The following is a 23,839-nucleotide window of genomic DNA, read 5'->3' as shown; positions in this document are numbered from 1 at the left end:
ACATATCAGTGAAATCTGTAATAGAAAATAAAAATACAATAACTGACATTTGTATAAGAGTTTGTCTTGAAAGCGCAGAGCTAGCTGTTGAGATCAGAAAGCTGCTAAAAAGCAATGCATTTATCAGGAGAGGTTAATACCTATAACATACAGTTTGGACTTCAGTCAGTTTACCAGGTTAGATTGCAGAGAGTTTCAGCTCCTTGTAATCAAGAACAATATGCTTTCTACCTTGTGGCCCTACCAGCTTTTACATAAGATAAAGTGGAGGAGAAAATAGCCGGCAAATGGAGGTTCGCTCCATCCATGAATTAGAGCAGGAAATGAGCTTGCTCTAACACCAGCAGCCACTGCCAGTCTACGTTGGGGCCAGCAAATATCCACTTCATTCTCTGTTCCATGTAGAGAGTACACTTACTCCTCCATCAGGGAGAAAACCTAAAACACCACCATTTAGTAACTGTATTTGGTCACAGTCCAAGATCTCTAGGAGAACATGCAGTACTTTCTGTCACTAAGTCAGAAAGTGATTTGATCCACCTATGATCTAAAGTTTCCCCTAAATCTCATCAATGTATTACAGTTTATAAGAACTGGATAACTGTCACTAAAAACTTCCAATTAAAAAGAGATGAGATTTTCAGCGGTTCCTCAGAATCGGTGGGGTCTTTAGGGGATAAGCATTGGGTCCCTGTGCTGGCAGGAGGGGGCATTCTCTGATTGTTTCAGTTATTTGAAAATATATCTTTCTCCATTATTTTCATGAACCCTAGCTCTGTCCTTCAGGGAGGGGAGTGAGTTTTCTTTGTGTACATTTGAAATGGGTCTTGGATGCTCTAGATTTTTTTTTCAAGACCTTATTTATTTATCTGAGAGAGAGAGAGAGAGCATGAGCAGGGGGAGGGACAGAGGGAGACGGAGATGGACAAGCAGACGCCCCACTGAGCAGGGAGCCTGAGGTGGCTGGACATGGGGCTTGAGGTGGGGTTCACACAGGGCTCCACGTGGGGCTCCACTCGGGGTTCCATGTGGGCTTGATCCCAGGACCCTGAGATCATGACGTGAGCTGAAGTTAGATGCTTAACCTACTGAGCCACCCAGGTGTCCCTGGATGCTGTAGATTTTTTTTAAATAGAATGTTAGAAAGTGGACTATAATTCCTTTGACAATATAATTCTCTTCAGAACTTAATGGGCTTCTGATCTATTTGATTCCAGTCAGTTCCTGGTGCCAGTAACCATATATAAATACCTATATAACCATATTTATAAAATCTGCATCTTTTTTGCATCCTTGCCCAGCACTTATCTTTAGTAACTTAATGGCTGCTACCTTGAGGCTATCCAGTTTGAATAAAAAAATGGAAAGCCTGGATCGTAATAGGTGTTTTGCTGTTTTCTCAAACTTATTTCCTATTTCTTTTGTTTAAATGCACCCAAATTTTCTTAGACTTCAATGCCACAAATTCCCAGACTATTTTCTCATCTGGACACCTTTCTCCTTCTTGTTGCACTGTGTCTATCTGTCTCCGAGTTTATCTCCTTCTTCCCAAATATAGCTAATAACTGTCAGCACACAGTAAGGTTTTAATTCTTTCCAACCCCTTCCCGTAGAGCTCCTGGCACGAACCTTCTTCCAGATTATTGCAGGTGATGTTGTCACCAAAAGATTTGCCCCAGTGTAACACAGAATACCAAATTTCCAGCTTTGAAAATCAGTTTCTTCACAAAAATAATGTCATATAGTCAAGATTTTTGCAACAGTGGGACTATTCCTGGTATGAAAACTATGCTGACTGCTTGAAACAACCCCCAATCTCAATGGCTTAACTTAGTAGGTTACTCATGTGACAAACCACTGTGTTGTTAAGGGGGCTCTGCTCCTGCAGTAATTTAGGTATTCTAACTCCTATGGGACAATGATCTTTAATACAAAATGCTCAAGATCATTATGGAATGTTAAAGGGAGAAACAGTACACAACAGAGTTCTATGGGACAGGCGTGGAATCCACGTACATCATTTGTGCTAATATTTCAATGGCCAGTACTCAGTCCTATGACCCTGCCCTTATTTGGGAGGGATGGGCAATGCGATTGATCTGTGTGCAAAGTAAGAACAAGAGAAAAAGGGTATCAGTAAATACTAGAAGTTCTTCCCATGAAGAAGTCTTAGAATCTGTTTCATATTAGTTATTTGAAAGTTATTTGTTGGCTTTCGAGGATAAAGTAAAAAGAAGCAAAATCAGTAATAAAATATTATGAGTTGTTCCTGGACATTTTTAAAACTTTCTCAGCTTCAAGTTTTTACAAAGTACACATTCTGCCCAGCTTGTCTTTTAGCATTGAGCATTTTGGCAGAGGATGACCCTGATACTACAGGGACCCACTGGAATCCAGATCCGACCACCCTGGCCTTCTGCAGGCATGCACCTCTTCCAGTGTTACCTATGTGACCTGCTTCGAAGGGCTACCTAACTGCACGAAAAGCACAGCCATCTGCTCAAATGCCCAAGAGAAAATGAGGGTTCCTTTCTTAGCTCTAACAGCTCATACACGCCACATCTTAGTAATCACTAAGTCCCTTCAGTTGCATATCACTAACAGCCCTTGAAATCACCCTTGTCTCTTGTCCTTGCTGCTACATCCTCCTCACTGGTCTCCATGACTTCAGCCTCCACACCTTAGCAAATATGCAAATAAGATCACAGTGCTCCTCAGATTGCTCCTGTTAACCTCGAGATAAAGTGTAAACTATTTAGCACCATGTGCACATGATTGCTGTGTGTCCAGACCCCAAGGCTCTCTTGCTTATTTACGATCACTCCACCAAGTTATACTCCAATCTCCAGCTGTTGCTCCTGTCTCTCTTTTTAGTCCCTTAACACCAATTGTTCCTTCATATTTCTACACCGTATTTTATTTGTCTTCCTGTTTGTCTCCTCAATAAAACTTGCCAGATCCTTAAGGACAGCAGTATTTTATTTTTCTTTCATCTCTAGTCCTTAATATATTCCCGGGCACACTGTAGACACTCAAGACGATTTGCTGAAGGATTGAATGGAAGCAAATATTAGATTCTAACCACTTTCCACTTCACCTCCATCAGTCATCCAAGTAGTGCAGGGAGCAGTGGACACCTCTCTAATACATGTCTCTTTATAAATAACCTCAAAATGCACTGGATGCACTGTTGCCTAATGCACATAGCCAGGAAACAAGATTTAAGTATGCTCACAACTTCAAGGATGTTTGGGAGTACATATTTGGAGCTCATACTAGAAAGTATCTATATCAGTGTGTGACAAATAGCTACTGAAATAGAAACTTCATGGCAGAATCTGTTAGCAACAGCCGAGAGAGACATTTTTATTTCCCTTTGCTTGTTTGTTTCTGTGAGGAGAGTGGAGAGAGATGAGAGGCTTTCAATGCCTGAAAATTTCAGAACAAAGATTTCCCTATCTTCCTTTTTTTAACTTCTTCCTAAAAGTTATTAGTGCAACTTTATAGGCAAGTGAGCATGTGAAATATGCAGCTGTAGGTAAATACAAATAGTAGGTCTAAGCATGCACCCTGATCTTCTAGAAAAGAAGTATATTGATAAGGAATCATCAGAGCAAAAAACAAAATAGCAATGATTCTGAGGTTGGTTCTCAAGGTTGGTTCTAGCTGGGCTTGTTTCATACAAATTCCCGAATCCACACTCGCCATCAAACAACTTAGAGCAAAAGCACAAAATCAAGTTCTGCAAGTCTGGAAATAACTAGGTCTCAGCATCTTAAAACTGGTATCCCGAATGATTTTAATGCAGTTGATTAAAATCTCACTTTATATATGCCAGTGTAATGTGTAGGCATGTGTATGGAGTTAAGCTGGTGGCAATGAGATATCTTAATTGTTAATTTCTTTTTCTTTTAGAAAACGCATATATTTCTAAACCATGAATGTCCTTTTAGGCCCATCTTTTTCTGTGGCTTGGAAGTATTCTAAGTAAATTGGTTCCAAGATATTTTATGAGCAATTGTATTTTTATGATTCTTTCTCAACAGATCCAACTTACCTGTTTCTTACCAAGACATGATCTGCCTGGGAGGCAGGGTGAATAACAATGAAAATGAAATGTGGAATGCAACCAAAGTGGTTCGGAGAGGGAAACCCATAGCACTAAATGCTTACAGTAAAAATAAGTAAAGCTTTCTAATTAGTCATCTAAGTTCCTACCACAAAACAAAAAACACACACACACAGAAAAAGCTAGGAAAAGAGGAGCAAATAAATCCAAGGCAAACAGAAGAAAGGAAATAATAAAGGTAGCTGAAATAAATACAATTGAAAATAAGAAAAAAATAAGAAAATTGATAAAACAAAAACCTAATTCTTATAATAAAAATTAATAAATTTGAGAAGCCTCTGTAAGACTGACAAAAATTAAGAGAGACACACGAACGACCTATATCAGGAATGAAATGGGGGATATAACTACAAATCCTTCAGCCATCACAGAGAATAAGGGAATAATGGGGACAATTTTATAATCATCAATTTGAGAGCTTAGAAAAAAGGGACAAATTTCTCAAAATCCACAAACTATAGTAGGAAGGGAAAAATGAAGGGGGGGAAATTGGAGGGGGAGACGAACCATGAGAGACTATGGAATCTGAGAAATAAACGGAGGGTTCTAGAGGGGAGGGGGGTGGGGGGATGGGTTAGCCCGATGATGGGTATTAAAGAGGGCACGTATTGAATGGAGCACTGGGTGTTATATGCAAACAATGAATCATAGAACACTACATCAAAAACTAATGATGTAAGGTATGGTGATTAACATAACATAATAAAATAAAAAAAAGAAAGTCAATAAAGGTGAAATCGACAATATGAATAGCCTTATAACCACTAAAGAAATTTAATTCGTAATTTAAAATCTCATAAAGAAAATATCAGATTCAATTGGTTTCACTGACGTAATCTACCAAGAGCTCTTCTTCCTATATGATACTCTAAGATTTTTTTCTTTTGTCATTAGTTTTCTTTTTTTTTTTTCAAAGATTTTATTTATTTATTTGACAGAGAGAGAGACAGCGAGAGCAGGAACACAAGCAGGGGGCGTGGGAGAGGGAGAAGCAGGCTTCCCGCCGAGCAGGGAGCCCGATGTGGGACTCAATCCCAGGACCCTGGGATTATGACCTGAGCTGAAGGCAGACGCTTAATGACTGAGCCACTCAGGCGCCCAATTGTCATTAGTTTTCATTTGAAGAACTTCCTTCAGCAAATTTTTAAGTGTGGGTTTGGTAGAACTAAATTCTTTTAGTTTTCTTTCATCCAAGAAGGAATCTTAAGTACTGAAAAACAGTTTTATCTATCTATCTATCTATCTATCTATCTATCTATCTATCTATCTATCATCTATCTATCTATCATCGATCATGTAGCTAGCTAGCTAGCTATCATCTATTTATTTATCTGTATTTATTTATTTATTTAGAAAAACAATTTTAGTGGATACAGATGTTGCAACTGACAGGTTTTCTTTCAACACATGAAAAATAGTGTGCCACTTTCTTTTGGCCTTCATGATTTATGGTAAGAAATCAACTGCCATTCCAAATTGTGTTCTCCTATAAGGAAAGCATCACTTCTCTCTGGATGCTTTCAAGTTTTTTCTTTGCAGTGGAATCCCTAAGACTCTATATTTCATATGTAAAGTTTTGGAGAGTGCTTAGGTTTTTATAAAGAGAATGTATTTATTCTTCTAATAGTAAATTCTAAATAGAATCATAGAAATTAAGCATGAATAAACTGATTGTCATCCGTTCACAAAAAATAAACTGCTTCTGCCAAAGTAATAATGAATACCATAAAATTATCCTTAAGTTTGTTCAACTTCAAACCCATGAAAACAAAGCATTAGTCTTTAAGCAGGAGTTTATCAGTTAAACAGTTAAACTTGTAGTTGGTTATTTTTAGCAGTATCTTCTGATTGTTATTTATTACAACTGCAAGATCTGCCAAAGACTTTTAGGGACTAAAATATGATATAAGTCTGACAATAGGTAATTTATATAAAAAATACTTCTGGAGAAAACAAGAAGGATGTTTATAGAGGTGATCTTGTGTGACAGCAATATATCTTAAATATTTGAGATTCATAGCAATTTTCTTCCCATTTCAAATACTCCATTTTTACTCTAGTGTTTGTTTTAAAAATCATCAAGCTTTTCTGTGTTTGAAAAAGCTAAAGGCTATTAATGTGAAACGGGAATACTTCAGAAAACATCCTTTATAATGCAAACAAATGTGTTATCAGCGAAGAATGGTACAAATGAAAATTAATAATGTCCAAATGAAATTTTGCTTCCCCGTTGTGAAATGAAAGCTACAAATGAATTCTAGAAAAATATGACTTATTCACAATAAGAATGGATAAATTAATCAAGGTGTAATTAACTGAAATTTGCATCAATTAAGTGACTGGAAAGAAACTCGGGTACTCGATAAGAAGAAAACCCTGTTATATAACCTACTGAATTAGTATACTTTCCCTTAAATATGAGAAGAACGTTTTTTCTTTAAGAAACAAATAGTTTTAAAATGAGCTTGCATTTATTTGGAATTAAATAATTCAAATTCACTAAGTTGTTCTTGTGGTAGTTTTACTCTTTTTCTAAGAATTGTGTAGCTGTCATGAAAACCCAGGACCCTAATGGCATCCTAGAGGCCTCTTGCAGAATTACTTTTTTTTCCCCCCTGGGTTGTGGTTAGATGTGACTGATACTGGTGGATGTTATAAGAAAAGTTCTCTGAGAATCCTGCTGCATTTAATGTCCTGCTATTGTTGAAATTGTTTTCCCACACTGCATAGCATCCTTTTCATTAGAATCCATGAGAATAATTTCTTTAAGAATCAAGAATAGTTGGCATTCTGCTGAGCAGAATTTTGTTTTTATATTTTAGATTCTGTGGATGTTGCAAGTATAAAGTGACTTTGTAACTTCCAAAGAAATCGCAAGGATAGGTACTCTCTAAAAAGATAAAATAAATAAAAATGGTAGGTTTAACTAAAATGCAAAACAGACATCTCTGCCAACTGTAAATAGAGGGAAATGCAAAATAGTCAGGCGGTCAAGGCCACCAGGGTGTTAGAGGCAAGATTAGACAGTTTGGTCTCTGTGTAACAGCTTCAGACATAGGAAGAGACTCAACTCACTATATGAAGAAAACAAACTGAAAAATTAGAATTTCTAGAATTAGAAGATTATTAGATTATTAGAAAACGATCATCCCGGAAAAGTAGCTGCCCAATTACAATGACATAGACATAGGCTTTACAATAAAGAACTGAACCAGGTCACCCACTGGATCAGGGACGATATTGCAATACTATAGTATTACTGTGGCTCAAGTCCCAAACTACCTTTAGAAGATGTGATTCTGGTCGTAAACCAGAAGACAGAATAGCTGGGCAAAACGAAACGTAAATCCATAATACAGGCTAATACTGGAAAATCAGTACGAGGTTAACGATGAAAGGTTTTTCATAGGATTAGCTATAGTAATCTAGCCTCATAGCAACAATAGCAATCAATAATAGTAAGACGAAAGTTTTAATAATTATGAGATCAGAAACACAGGACTATATTATATTAATCTGGACATAAAGCTATCCATAAAGCAATTCAAGTTGCTTTAGTTATTTTCATTGTTACAGAAAAACTACTGGTTCACTTTATTTTTAGATTTTATTACATGAACTATTATTCCAGAATGGAATGTTGGAGGTAAAGATTTCTGAAGTGATGGCAAGATCCAAAATATGAGTCTGACAATGGGTGGATGTAGCAAAATGAAACTGAAAGCGGCTAACAACAAGGGTGGGGAGTAAGCAGGCTAGACTTTTAGATGGATTATCAAGAATGATGATGAGCTTACCTATGATGATGGCAGAAATGTGAACAAAGAGGAAAACAATAAATGAGTTCCTGATCTTTCAATGACTAAGCCTGATTTACCAGGAGGTCAGAACATGGCAGTGATGAGGAGGGGAGCAGCCTTGGTTCCAAAATCAAATACACTATTTTTAGTAGTATTTAATTTTTTTTTTTTTTTTTGCAAATGGTTTCCTTCATTTACTGACTTATTTAGTGGGAACCCTCTAAGAGTGGCTTACTTTTCTATTTTTGACTCCTCTGTAGACCACCTGTTTTGTAATATAGCAATTCTATACTTGGCAGCGTGCCCCAGAATGCATTCATTCGTTCTCTGTTCTTAACCATTTACACTCAGCTCTTCTGTGATCTCCTCTATGGCCTTGTCTGTAAATATCGTCTCTACACTGATGCCCCATTCCCCTGAAATTCACTATGTGCCCGTCTGATTATCTGACATTAAAACACATTATTTAGATACTGATTAATAATATTAAAGAGAAATTGCAATATTAACATGGGCTAATCTACACTCCTGATTATCCCTCGAAATTCCTTGCTTCAGACCTCTCCATAGGGATAGATGGCATTCTTAGAATCTGAAGAAATCTTCACTGAGTGCTCATACAGTGAGGTAGGTTCAATGACCCAAAGATTGTGAAAAATAGAACTATGTTTCATACTGAACCAGTCATTTTTCTTCCTACACGTATTTATTATTTCTGTGTCTAATCCCAAATACTCGTATTAAGCAGCTTTAATTGTGCTTGTTCCATGCCATTTCCAGGCAAGGAGAAGTTACATAAAATTGCCAAAGGTCATGTTGAAAAATGGCCACAGACCTGATTTTTAAATTTTTTTTGTATCAATTTTTTTAAAGATTTTTATTTATTTATTTAACAGAGAGAGTGTGCAAGCACAAGCAAAGCAGGGGGAGTGGCAGGCAGAGGGAGAAGCAGGATCCCCACCAAGCAGGGAGCCCAACGTGGTGCTCGATCCCAGGACCCTGGGATCATGACCTGAGCCAAAGGCAGACGCTTAATCGACTGAGCCACCCAGGTGCCCCTTAATTTTTATTTACATTCTAGTTAGTTAACATATTGTGTAATATTGGTTTCAGGAGTAGAATTTAGTGATTCATCACTTACATACATCACCCAGTGCTCATCACCACGAGAGCCTTCCTTAATGCCCATCACCCATTTGCCTGATGTAGACAACTATCATTCTGCTCCCTTGTTCACGTTTTTAAGTGATACCATTAGGCATTCAGGGCAAAGTCTGAACTCCTTAGTGTGAGTTTCAATGTTCTGTGTGCTATCGGTTCAATTTACCCTTTCAACTACATTTTTGTAACTCCCTTTATTCCTCTACTAAGCTCCCTCTCAAATCTGCTGATTTTGCCGATTTCCTGCCAGCATGCAATGATATAAAACTGTGGAGATATTCTGAGGCAGTATTCCAGTGTCCCGTTTTCTCTGTAGCTAGCTATCAAAGGCCATTGAAGAAAGTGGCTTCCCGATGTCTAGATCACAGCCAATTCAGTGTGGCAAGAGAATGGTTTATTTGTTTCTAAATATTTCTCAGTATCTAATGCAGTGTTTTGCATTTAGCATTTTAAAATATACATTGATTTTAAGATACCATTCTTAGTTTTTTCTACAACAGATGTGTCCCCTCTTACTATTTGTAAACCTAAAAACAAATGGATGGAAACATTGAAATCTCAAGGTCAGACATAAGGCTCCAAGTCTTGAAAATACTACCTCATGTTATTAATGGTTCCATAGACTTATGCTTTATTGTAACTGAAATAAGTATGAATGACAGTTACAATCAGCTTCAAAAGGGTTTTATAAAAAATAAGTATTACACCTGCCATAATTTGATGGTGTTGGAAGACAACAGAGATATAGTGTGACTGATGATTGGCAGGGATAACTGGCAGCCCCAAGCCAGGCATGCCATCATGTCAGAGCCCCTGCAGGAAGTAGGCAACAAAATCAACAATCGCTTTCACATGTACAGTACTTTATCATTCACAGGCATCTCTCAAAGTACCTTACAAGACTGTGCAGTGACTGAATGAAGCTAGCAATACCAAGGGAAAGCTAAGTAGGGAGAAAAAATCCTTATGGATTTGATTGAAGAGAACGGAACATCTTCGGGCATGCTGAAAAAGATGTTAAATAGTCACGACATGGGGCCCCACTTTGGGATGTTTGTTCAATGATCATTTTCGTTGAAGTATGTAAATAACACTAGGAGATACTTAGATTTAGCAGGGATAGTTCAGAGAAACAAGTCAAAGGAAAACTTCCAACTTTTTTTTTTTTTTTTTTAAGGTCAGAGAGAGAGTATAAAGTAAATGAATCGCCTAGAAATTTTTATGACCATTCTAAATTTGTTGTTCTGGAACAGTGATCTAAGGATAGCAAAGAAAACAAAACAAAACACTGCCTATGTGTTTATTTACATTTTAGAGATGAAAACAGTATGGTTAAAGGGCATCTATGAAACTAAGTACTCATCCTATTTGTATTTAGTAATTGGGCATTTTATTGGTGATAAAATATACTTCTGTTTACATTGTCCTAAGTTGAGCAACTTAAATTCAAAGCTATCCAAAAGAGCAAAACAATGGCTCAGCCCTTAGATTTTTGTATACTTGCTTTAGTACAAGATTTCTCAATCTACATAATATTGACATTTTGAGACATATAATTGCTGGGGCCCCGGGGAGTTGGAGGCTCTCCTGTACAAGGTAGGATATTAGCAAAATCCCCTGACTTCTCCCATTAGATGCCAGATCCTGGATCATGACAATAAAACCTGTCAGCGTGTACTGTCAAATCGTTTTTTTCTAGGGGGAACCAAGGGGGAGCACAAAATTTCCCTCTGTCGAGACCACTGCTTTAGTGCCCTAGAAGATTGAGCTCCTTCTTCTGACATCTCAATTGTAAGAGTTGCTGCTGACTTTCCACATCTTGAATGCGCCCAATTTTACCAGTGCATTTAACTTAACACACCATGTTGTGATAGCCAACTTCCGAGCATGCTGCCTCACTCATGACGTCTGTCTGATGTAAGGTCTGTGAAAGCAGAATTAAACGTCTCCATTCTTGATTATGGATTCCCAAATCAGCACAGGGTGTGGCACATAGGATGTAAGCAACAAGCAATAACTACATATTATTGAATCAATTACCTTCTTTGCTATATAGAATGACTTAAGGTACAGAAAATGAGAACTTAGCATGGACAAAATAGTTTGTAAATGTAGGATAGACTTGTTTTTTGGAGAAATAGCTCAAGGCTCTGATAAGCAACACAGCAACTAAAAAGGTAATGCTTGGTTATGCGAAGGCTGAGTCTAATGGCTAAATTTATCGTCGCTGGTTCCTAAGCATAAACATCATATTATCCTCCTGAGGCAAGGCAGTATTAACTCAGGCCTCCAAAATTAAATCATTTCAATAAAAACAGATTGGTCATACTCATGCTATTAGAGAATATAGGAGTATACTGTTACAGGCATATTAACCTGTTTTATAGTGAAACTCTGAGTTTCACTGAGGGGCCATTCAAATCATTTTATCAGGATTATAAAACATAGTCCAGAGGGAAGTGTTATCAGTTTAATGTAAGCTCGCAAATAAAAAATCATAGAACTGTATGTCTTCTGTGAGGTCTTAATTTCTTTGGTTCTTTTGGGGGATAAGACAAAAAGGAATGAGTTTTTCATAATTTCTCATATAAAAATGTAAAATTCAGCTACACAATAGAATGCTTTATTTTGAAATGTACTTCCAGTACAAAAGCTAATGGTTATAAACTCCTTATTTTCCTTTAGACCTGTTTTCCTTCTCCTGAGTTGAATGAAATCTTCAAGATAAGGAAGAGAATTTTTTCTATCTTTTCAAGATAAGTGAAAAACATTTCTCTTTCACAGTGTATACTCTCATGGATTACTCTTCTTATCCTGGCTTGACTTGAGGCAGGTAATTCATGCTCTGTTCTGTTCTTCCTCCTAACAGCTATTTAGGGATATGTGGCTAATCATAGCATTAAAACAATATATCTTTCATGTGATATTTGTGGGCTATTTCTGAATATTTTAATTTCCCTTACCTTTAGATATTTCGGAAGTAATTAAAAAGCTCCCTTCGGATGGCTAAAATAACATGAAATAATAATAGCATGAAATAATTCACTGATTTTTCTCTTAATTCATACCTAGTTATAGTTATTTTTCAAAATCCTTTTTTGCCTTTATGTCATTTTATATCTAAGATGATTTTAGATGGTTGTTTTCTTATTTATTATTCCAAAAGTTTCGTTGTATTTTTTTCTCAAGAGATAACTTGTAAACTGTTATAGTGTTATGTTGTTTTGTACAAAAACATACTAAATGTAGTCTTTGTCTTCTAGGTGTTCATAGCTACCAGTTTATCTCATAATAAAAGTATAAATGTAACAGCTTGTATTTATTACATGTTCAAATGTGCCAGGCACTTCTGTGAACATCTGATATATGTTGACAAACTTGGAAAATGTTGTAGGCACTGCAGTGTTATCTTTCTCTAGCACTTATAGACTAGAATTATTTATAATGACCATACATCATTTGGCTTGGGCCAGCCTGAAAGTTTTAGCCACTTTGGTCTATGATAGATCTTTGTAACTTCATAAGAGCAACAATTAAATGCCAGTAGCTGGCTTTTCATCTACAGTCTAACACATTAACATTGCTAGCATCTCTACAGGGCTGTAGAGAATGAAGTAAGGTAAGGGATTACTAGTTATCTAGAAAATTTACTGCCTATTCATTTATTCACATGTATTTTATAACTTTATTACACATGCCATGCAGAAATAGTGATGTTATGTTTAAAGTGACTGGAATACATGAATAAAAACTGTGTATAAGGAAATCAATATTAGAAAAAAAATTGTGGGAACCATGAAAGAACTACAGGGATGTAAAAAAGAAACACAAGGAGGGAGAAATGTTACATAAAAGTCCGGAGAGACTTCACAGAGGTGGTGATATGGAGATAAACATAAAAATATAGGTGGGTTGTCACTAGGTGAGAAGGAAGCATGAAGACACAGGGCAGTGCCGGGGCCAGACATAAACGTTAAGTTGACAAAGACCTGTTTGTCCTCAATAATTTTCTTCTATTTCTTCCAAGGCCTAGGCGAGGAAAATCAAGAGAGAGTCACAGCCACCAGGAAAGTGCAGAAACAGTGGTGGGATTAATAAGTGGTTCCCTAACAGGGCCGACTTCTGTGGGAGAGGGCACCAACTACAAGTGGTTGACTCACAGTAACAACAGGACATGCTCTTCACACAAAAATAAACTCTGTCAGCACAATGAAAAGGAAAACAACAACATCTAAAAACCTTCCTATGACGGGAAAGTAAAACCATGACAAGCAACACTAAGTGCTGGTGAAGAGTTGGGAAGATGAGAAAATTCATGAACTCCTGGTGGGACTAGAGCTATTTTGCAGGGAGGAATCTGGAATTGGTGAAATTAAGGCCATATATATTTTGGAAAACAGCACCTTACTCATGGTTTGTTTCCATAGAGTTCACAATGGACAAATGTACAGGGTATTGATTACCTTATCTTTGGTGGCAGTACACACACACTATGTATATATATTATTATTATACATGTATATATTATTGTATTTATTCATTTTCCTAGTGCAGGGCTCCTAGGTTACCTATATATACCAATATGGAGAAATTTTAAAGTATATATAAATATGGAAATGTACAAATTAATTTTACAGTACACATAAGACCACTTATGTGTCTTAAAAGTTACTTGTTTCTTTTTTTAAAAGATTTTATTTATTTATTTGATAGAGAGAGAGAGCACAAGCAGGGGGAGCAGCAGAGGGAGAAGCAGGCTCCTCATTGAGCAGGGAACCTGACACAGGGCCCCGGGATCATGATCCGAGCTGAAGGCAGACCCTGAACCGACTGAGCTACCCAGGCACCCTTTAAAAGTTACTTTCAAAGGAAAAAAAGAAGGGATGAATAGCACAATACCATTTATAGAAACTAAAAACATACAAACACCACTCTATGTCATTTTTAAAGGCTATATCAAGGTTGAATTGGCGGGACACACATTACATATATAGAAATGGACACCAATGAATGGGAAAAGGCATATAAGCTGGGATGGATGGATGATAGTGAAAACCACAAAATAGCAAATGTCAAGCAGGATGATAGCAGCTGTGTGCACATCAACCCAAAGACTAAAACTGAGGTTAGAACCAAAATCCAAACCAAAGCCAAAGGTAAAGCCCAAGAGCTGTGGGACCGTAGAAGAAAAGAATAACTTAATGGGCTCATGACTTAGAGAAAGATTGACTTAATTTTTGGAACTTCTTTTGAATATGTAGGAAAAGTCTGTATAGTTTTAATAAAACAGAAAAAATATTATGTGTTAGGAGATGGAGTCACAGGGACTAAGCCTATCTGAAGATCAGCTACATGTTTCGTGAGAGCAATAGCGAAATGCAGTATTCCAGCGTTGACCATTGGTCCTAGCATAGACACCACAGGCTTAAGGCACAGTCCCAGCAAGACTCCCTTCTCTTTAGACACCCATCACAGGTTCATGGATCCGCAGGCCACCTCTACTTCTGACCAAATGACTGCCAGTTCGGAGGTTCCCATGACCCCTTCAGGTTTGCTAACTCACTGAAACGACTCTCAGAACTCAGGAAAGTGCCATTCTAACAATTAGTTTTCTTATAAAAGATACAATTCAGGACCAGCCAAATGAAGAGATAATGAGCAACTGATAGATATTTCTAAGCAGAATTGTGACAATGATTAGTACTTGTCTTTTGGAAGCTATTTGGTAGGAGTATGGAAGTTGGATTAGTCTGGGAGATGCGTGCCATGCCTTCAAGTTAGTAGAATATAGGTGAAATAATAAGGCACGACCAAAGGCCTCAAAAGAAGGGGCTATACAGCAGAGATATTTAAGAAAAAAGAATCACAGTTCAAGATGATGCACTGACTTGAGGATACTATTGAGATTTCTAGCTTGGGAACTGCTCGACCTCACTTCAATGTGCAAATTTGTTCTAAGACTGGATTTATGCATAGGTCAGAGGAAAACATCTGTTTTATAAATACATGAGCAAAATTAAACACCTTGTATAACTGATTTAAAAAATATACTTAGACAGATTCTGGAGTTAACCGGCCAAAAGAGTTATACTTTTGCTATAGAAAAAGCCATGTACTTTACAGTATATACATGATGGTTTTTTTCCCATGTGATCACGACACTGCTGAGGGAGCCTCTTCTTGCCGTTCTGTTTTGTGTTCTAAGAACTTCTTTGAACTTCTACCTACTTAGCTTCTCCCTATTGTCAGCATCTGCAAAGGGGCAGGCATCATGGGTGAAAGGAAATCATATACCAAACATAAATGACTAGTGGAACCATAATACAATCATTTTTGAGTAGGACCATCATTCTTTTGAGCTGCCTATAGACATGAAAGTGTTCTGCAGGAAAGGTAATGGTGCTGTTTCTTCTTAGAATTCTTTGGCAACAACACCAACATTGCATTGCAAAAGATGTTAAGAAGGGAAGTCTTCATCGACTTAAAAGAAAATCTAGGATTTGAATTCTTTTTGAGGGATAATTTGAGTGTTGGATGGAAAGTTTTATTTCTAACTGTTAAGAACATAAATAACACCCTTAGCATATAACAGCTGCATACCCCCATGCTGAGAAGGAATGCGTTATGCAGCTTTGGAGTGAAAATGCATGTTTATCTGAGATCAGTCCAAACCTGAGACTGTTCCAAGGTTCAGACAGTTGGCAAGAGCCCTGGGAGAGAAGGTAAGGTTTCCATTGGAAGCAAACTGATAACAAATCGATGGTGATGGCGGGAATACTTAGCATTAATATGCTGGAAAATATGTTATCATACTTGTACTTTTACGAGCTAAGGACACAAACATAGGTGCGACTCAAATCAATGCTTCTGTGCTCATTTCATTTCACACTATCTAGACTTCATGCAAGTGAAAGAGAGTCTAAGTAACAACTCAAAAATCAATAATTTAAAAAAATTATATTAAAGGAAATCACTATAACATGAACCATGTTTTCAGATGTCTTTTTAAAGGCTTTGTTTTTTCCTGAGATTTAAGCTACATGGTAAGAAAAAAAGACTCTCCTTCAGCAGCTTCAATGCAAATTTCCTCTCTGGAGATGGTTTCCAGGACATAGACAATGAGATAAAGCCGCGACTTTCTCTGCCTTGTGCCTTTCTACCTTTTCATCCGAAGTCTCGATAATACTGTGGCACTGTATTGATTACCTATTCTCCTTAAACATTCTTTTCCAGGACTTTTAAACACAGATTGTAGCAATAGGTAGAGAAAATGGAATTGTACCAGTTCAGTGTTAGGTGTGATAGCAGTAAAGCCTCTAGAAGTCATTTTTCATAATTTATGTTACATTTGAAAGTATTCCCTGTTGCCAGGACCAAACTGTATTTTTATGTTAATGAAAATAGACACATGTAAAAGAAAACGAAGCTTTCTAACGGTCTGAGAAGCCGTGGTCTGAAGCCACAGTCTGACCTATTCCTACAGTATATAAAAGCTTATTTAATGATTTGATTATTTATTTTAAGCAAAATTCATAATCATTCATAATTGTAGACCCCTTTTCAGATGTGTTGCAAATACTTTCTTGTTTCGAATTTGACATCAGATAATTAATCGTCACTTAAAGCACAATTAGACATTAAGAAACACTGTAGAACTATGGATGGCAGCCTTCCTATTGAAAGCCTAAATTTGAGCAAGATCTTTTCTCTATCTTTGGATTTCTATGTTCAATTTCAATGTTTATTCCACCTCAGCATTTCATGACCTAATTTAAGTTCCTTGATGTTCCCCAAACACCTCACGCACATTACCCCTGTGCCTTTGCTTATGCTTTTATTTACCTTACAGAACAACCTTGCCATCTGGTAAAACCTATCATGATCTAGATCAAACGTCACCTATTCATTGTGGGATTCCCTCTCACCAGCCTTATCTCCTACTTTTAATTTCTGAAACCAAAAATGTTTCATTTGCTGTTACGAAGGAAAATGAACTAATGGACTCTTATGTACTCAGTACCCGGCGATCTGGTGCATATTCTCATTCCTATAATATATCTGAGGCTCCCAAAGTTCCATGTGGTAGGTAACTTGTCTATGGTGACACAAAGAATACATAGTGAGGCCAAAATGTGAATTGATGAAAATTGATAGAGAATTGTACTCCTCAGATCTTTAAGAAGAAGGTAATTTTAATTTACTTAACCAAATTGTTACTAACTGAGCCTCCTTTGCTCTTATACTGTCTGCTGGTTAAATGGTGATTAACAGGTTTGGCTCTCTCTCTCTTTTCTCTCCAACCCTAACAACTAGAAAGGTAAACTGATCTGGTACTTGCTTAAAACATGACAGGAAAGCACACCAATCAATACTGCCCTGTTAGACCACCTCAGATTCAACAGATAGGAGATAGGAGTGTGCAAAGATTTATGGTTACCCTTGAATTTAAGTCTTTTGGTAGAAATGTGGGGAAGGTATAAGAGGTCCTTCATTGCTTTACCAATATAATCCAGCCAAAATTATCTGAGTTTGCTGTGTTTCCATATTGCTTTATACGGAAGCCTAAATCTCCTTAATAATATAATAAAATGTTGATGTTCTCTGCCAGTATGCCTTATCTTTACATCTCTCTTAAGAAAACATTTTAGGAGAAACGTTGATTGGCAAGAGAGGATTTGTGAATTCCTGCATTCCTTGTTCAAATATCATCTAAAAGTACTTAAATAACATCCGTATTTCCAACAGGCCTGCTCATTAATAAAACACCAAAATACACTTGCTCATATCTTGTGTTATACCCACTGTCAGGTTATTGAAGTCTTACTGATTTTTATCTTCCCGGAATATGGCATAATATTTGACAAATAAGTGCACAGATAAATGTGATTGACATTGAAATAGAATAAATCATCAGATCAAATTAATGAACTATACATTCTGTATCTATTATTAAGTATACCTAATATAATGCTCCTTTATGTGTGAAGATGATCTAGTTTCCTTCAGAAAGATGTGTTTGAATAGCCTTTCCATTACAAGTGATGATGAAGTGTGCTCTAGATATTCATTTCCTTGTTCTGCTTATGGCCGGTTGTAATTATTCATGAAACGTACGGGGAGAATAAGGTGCACAGTGTAAATTCACGGAACAGAATGGCTGTCTTTGCATGAATCTTGCTGTCTCATATGGGGAATGAACTCCTGACCTTGGCCTCATTAACACCAAGCTCTAATGAGCTGAGATAATGGGCACAGATTGTTACACCAGCAGGTACCAAGTCTAATTTAATTCAGCTATTCCTCGTTTTCATAGGATTGATTTTTGAGAGTGTGATATTCAGGTACATATATGTTCCAGTATTTCTGATACACCATATATTCACATTCTGTTGGTTGGGCCTATAAAGTGAACATCAATTTATTAATCACTTCATACTTCATTTCAAGTAAGTTACTGAGTTGCTGTCATAAAGAGTATCTTTAGGTACATATGATTCCATAATCTATTTCATAGTTAGTTGGTCAGATGCCAACTGCTCAAAGAAAGAGAAAGGTCTTAACAATATATGAGGCAAGTAAAATTCTGATTGTATAAATATAATTAACTTGAGAACACAAAATATAATATTCAGTGACTTTGACCTTCTTCAGCTGCTCTTAGGCAGCATTAAACTTCAAAATCATTTGGTCACTCAAGCAATCTGTTAAAAAATCATATATATAACGAAAAAATGAGTCCAGTAATGACAAATATAGCACCCTTTGGGCCATATGTGGAAATATGGACCATGGTCTGCGTTCGTAATTTTTACAGAAAAAGAGCCATGCTAATTTGTTTATCTTTTGTCTGTTGTTGCTTTTATGCTACAACACAGAATTAAGTACTTGCAACAGACATCTTATGGTCCACAAAGTCTAAAAGATTTATTATCTGGCCCTTTGCAGAAAAAGCTTGATGAATTCTAATTCAATTAATAGATACTAGCTGACTAAAAATTTAAGTTTTAACTTTCATCCATTTTGTCCCAATAATGAGAAGTACATAGCGATGTAGTTCTAGAACCTCAGTGCCAGTCTCTCTCTTCTTAGATTGGTAATCATTTAATTTCTTTTGGCCTTAATTCTTTTATGAATAAATAAACTCTACTGAATTATATATTCTATAAAATATTTCTTCATTTTGACCTTGAAATTTTAGCTTTGAGAATTTTTTTTTTGAAGATTTCATTTATTTATTTGAGAGAGAGAGAGTGAGAGAGCACAAGAGGGGGGAGCAGAAGAGGGAGAAGCAGACTCCCCGCTGAGCAGGGAGCCCGATGAGGAACTCAATCCCGGGACTCCAGGATCATAACCTGAGCCGAAGGCAGTCGCTTAACCAACTGAGCCACCCAGGCACCCAGCTTTGAGAATTTTAAAATTTTAAAATTAATTTCTACAATTGCCCTAGAATGTGATGATCTCCCCAAACTGTCACCATCTGTTTAGCAATCCATCCTTTGCAATCTGGAGGGAGGGTTGGGATATCATCACTAACATGCAGTAAATAAAACAGATCTGGGAACCCAAGGACAGCACTTCTGAAGTGTGTTATGAGAAGCAGCGGAACAATCAGATGCACAAAACTGAATCAGGCTTTATAAATGGAGAGTATGGCCTACTACTAAGTTCTGCAAAATTCGTCTCCTCTGTCATTATTGACTTTATCCTCATTCTTTTTTTTAAATCTTTTTTTTTAAGATTTTATTTATTTATTTGCGAGAGAGAGAATGAGAGACAGAGAGCATGAGAGGGAGGAGGGTCAGAGGGAGAAGCAGACTCCCTGCCGAGCAGGGAGCCCGATGCGGGACTTGATCCCAGGACTCCAGGATCATGACCTGAGCCGAAGGCAGTCGCTTAACCAACTGAGCCACCCAGGCGCCAGACTTTATCCTCATTCTATTCATATTTCTTAGTGATGTCCCCTAGATGGTCTGTCATATATTCATCTCCCCTAAACCGCCCAAACTCTCCCTGATTCTCCATGATAGAGATCCAGTTTTCTTTCTGCTAACCTCTTTTTTATAGAACTGCAATATTCTATGTCCTTCCTCATAATACGTAATGGCTGGCATTTGGTGATGCAAGGACAGAGATTCTCCTCATCTCACTTAAATAGAAGCTAGTTAGGGCCAAGGCATGTTCTCTTACTGTTTCACTAAGCCTCTAATATAGGATTTGCATATTTCCTTTCTTCATTTATTACGTCTCCTCTTAATAGTGGAATTACATATGATTTAATGGAGATGTGGATGTAGTAATATACTAGTGACTGAATAAAGATATTTAGAATGATCATTTCATTTTAATTATTTTATTCCTCAAAAGAATTATCATGGGGAGGTGAATCCCATGTTAGCCCACATATGAAAATTGTTACTACTTATAGGAACCAAGAGTCTTGATACATTTTTGACTATCTTGGTAAATCAGCCTGCAATTCATCTTGCAAAATTATTATCTAATATATTTTGCATTTGGAGAGAATTGTAAATGTATACAAAAGCCTTGTCTTTGCTTAGATAGCCTCTTCTTTCCAACCTTTTGTTAAATATCATTAAAATCTGTCTGCCTGAGCAAGGACTAATGAGACTTAGCTCTGGAAGGATCCCAGCAGGCCAAGTAAAAACACTAAACATTTAGGGCACTACTTCCAGTTTTTTGAAGATTCAACTGGTAGAGCATGCCTAGATTCCAGCTCTTATACCAACCATGAATGAACATTGTTAGCTTGGTGATCAGGACAACATCAACACTTCAAAAAATTTTTTTAAGTGAGGGAAGTAAGGCGATATTCAATATGGACAAAATTTAAGTATGGTTTCTACATTTCATTGAATAAGGAATCAGTTTCTGTTTTTTGGCATCTTAAAATTTCTGTTCATTGTGATTAAAAGAATTAAAGCACAGTCTGAGCCAGAGTCTTCCATGACATTAAATATATGTCAGAACAGGAATCCATGATAGCATGGTAATCTATTTGCTCATAGGAGTTTACTTTTAGTTCCACATTTTTAGGTGAGAAATTATAACAATTTCTAAAATATGCTTTATTAAATGAGTAAATTAATTTGTTTTACTCCATTTGCTATTAAAATCCATCAATAAGATTAATTGCTTTCTTTTTCTCCCTGATTAACCCAGGCCTAAGAATTTGAAAAGAACCATAAACAGGAGCTCAGCTCTTCTAGAAGTTTTAGAAAAAGGATCATAAAAAATGTATGAGATTGACACCTGTGTCCCAAATGTCCCAAATGCCACTTGAGAGCACAGACCAAGGTTGTAAGCAGCATCAATGAAACATGGGTATTAATGCTAAGTATCAACACAGAAAGTCTGTATAAGCAGCTGGTCATAGAGAAATGGTGAGCGGTCAAGACAAAGAATACCAATGCAAGGACAAAACTATAGGATCAAAGACCAGATCTATTATCAATGCTGAGTAGATTTTGGAAACTTTGAGATTCTCTTTCATAAAAGACAAAATGAAAATACCGTAAATACATAAATATAGTATTGATAATGATGTGTGGGTGTTTAGCTTCTTACTTGGCAAAGGACTCGTGTGGCTTATGTTACAATGCATAATTATGGTGGGGCAATTAAAAATAAACACAACAAAAATTGACACTTTTAAGATATCTAACATCCCATTTATATTGGATACAGTCAAGAATTATGCTCACTACTGGTTGTGGGTCTCATCTTAAACATATCTGTAGCTCTGATTTACCAGAGAGAAGATTTTAAATTAAACAGATATAGAAAACAATTTGAAATTCCAGATAAGAAACTATCACAATAATTATTTTTTCATATACCATAATTATGGTCACTAAAAAGCTATAATTTTTGCTTTCTTAAAGTCTTTATTTTTTAAAGATTTATGTATTTATATTAGAGAGAGAGAGAGAGCTTGCACAAGTGGGAGGAGGGTCAGAAGGATAGAGAATCTCAAGTAGATTCTGTGCTGGGCATGGAGCCTGATGTGGGGCTTGATCTCATGAGATCATGACCTGAGCTGAAACTAAGAGTTGGATGTTAACCAACCACACCCACCCAGGTACCCTTATAATTTTTGCTTTCTTCTCCTTTACTATATTTTGTCTTCTAGAGTCTAAATAAAATTCTCCCAATTTTAAATGTGAAATTTTAAAAACTGAGATATAATTGACAGACAACATTATATCAATTTCAGGTGTACAACATGATTTTATATATGTGTATATTGCGACATGATCACTGCAGTAAGTCTGGTTAACATCCATTACCACACATAGTTACAGAATTTTTTTTCTTGTGATGAGAACTTTTAAGACCTACTCTCTTAGCAACTTTCAAGTGTGCAATACAGTTCCCATTGTTGTACATTACATCTCCATGACTTTTGTATTTTATAACTAGAAGTTTGTACCTTTCAACCACCTTAACCCATTTCACCTCCCTGCCCCTACCCCCAGGCTTATTTGAAATGTTTAATTCAGAAAAAGTTCTGAGGCATTTTCCAGAATTTTTTTTCTTAAGGAAATTTTATGGTGCTCCACAGGAAGTATGATGCTATGCAAGAGCAATGGATATGAAGGTGATGATACATTGAAGGTAGGCAGCTTCTCTCTTTTTGCACATGAAGCCTATATGTATTAAAAGTGGAGACCCACTATAGAGCCACTTATTCATTCTGGGATGCATAAAGACACAACAAAATATTTCAATTTGCCAATTTTTTGTTCTGTATGCAATTTCCTACTTTCTCCATACTATTGTCCTTAGGCTGAATGCAGGCAATGTCATCATATATCATTCCCCTAAACAATGTAGGATTGTATGCGTGTGTGTATGTATGTGTGTGAATATGAAATAGGTTTGAGAATTTAAAAGAGGTAGTGATTCAATAATCTGGTAATATAATCTATGCTCTATACATAATTTTTATATAGTAATATGGAAGATCAGATCTTATGACGGGCATAATTTTCCATTTTAGCTTGACTTTCATAAATCCAAATAATTTAGATGAAATTCAGTTAAAAATTATTAATTAAATATATTATTTATGTCATAATCAGGACAACCAATTTTCTATTTAATTATATGCATTATTTAATGAAAAATTAATAGTTTGCCTTTACAAATATAAGCTGCTTACCATCGCTCAGCATTTTATTACTTAGTGCCTTTTTATAGACAAATTTTCTTATTTCAGTGAATGCCTAGATAAAAATAAACAAGGCTGTTAATTTTTCCTTGTTTGCTTTTGTTTAGACAAGCCAACTCAGTGATCCCCTAATACCCTGAGCCATACATGGGGAAAGCTCGTTCTGCAGATGTTGCTGATATTTTACATATTGGAATAATCTCCATAGCCCAGAGGAACTAAAGTGTTAATGCAGTTAAATTCTTAATTTCAAGTCCAAACATTTTACTTCCCCATTATAAATCCTGCTTATTAAGAATGTAGCACATATGGGCAGAAATAATCCTCTCTAATCTAGGGTTCTCTAGGGTCCTTATTTGACCTTTTTTATTCTGATAGTCAAAATACTGTAATAGATAAAAACTATGTATTCCTATATTATTATAACAGGAATGGCTTAATAATTAGTAATTATAATATTTATAAAAATTATAAAATAATATTAATTATTGAAATAGACACATTCTTTGAAATGACACATACATAAACACATACAAACACATATTTATATATATTTAT

Source organism: Mirounga angustirostris, unplaced genomic scaffold (assembly GCF_029215605.1).
Source record: "Mirounga angustirostris isolate CCGP_5_RB_7025 unplaced genomic scaffold, mMirAng1.0.hap1 SCAF_4, whole genome shotgun sequence".
NCBI classification, from domain to species: domain Eukaryota; kingdom Metazoa; phylum Chordata; class Mammalia; order Carnivora; family Phocidae; genus Mirounga; species Mirounga angustirostris.
This window is presented reverse-complemented; position numbering follows the sequence as displayed.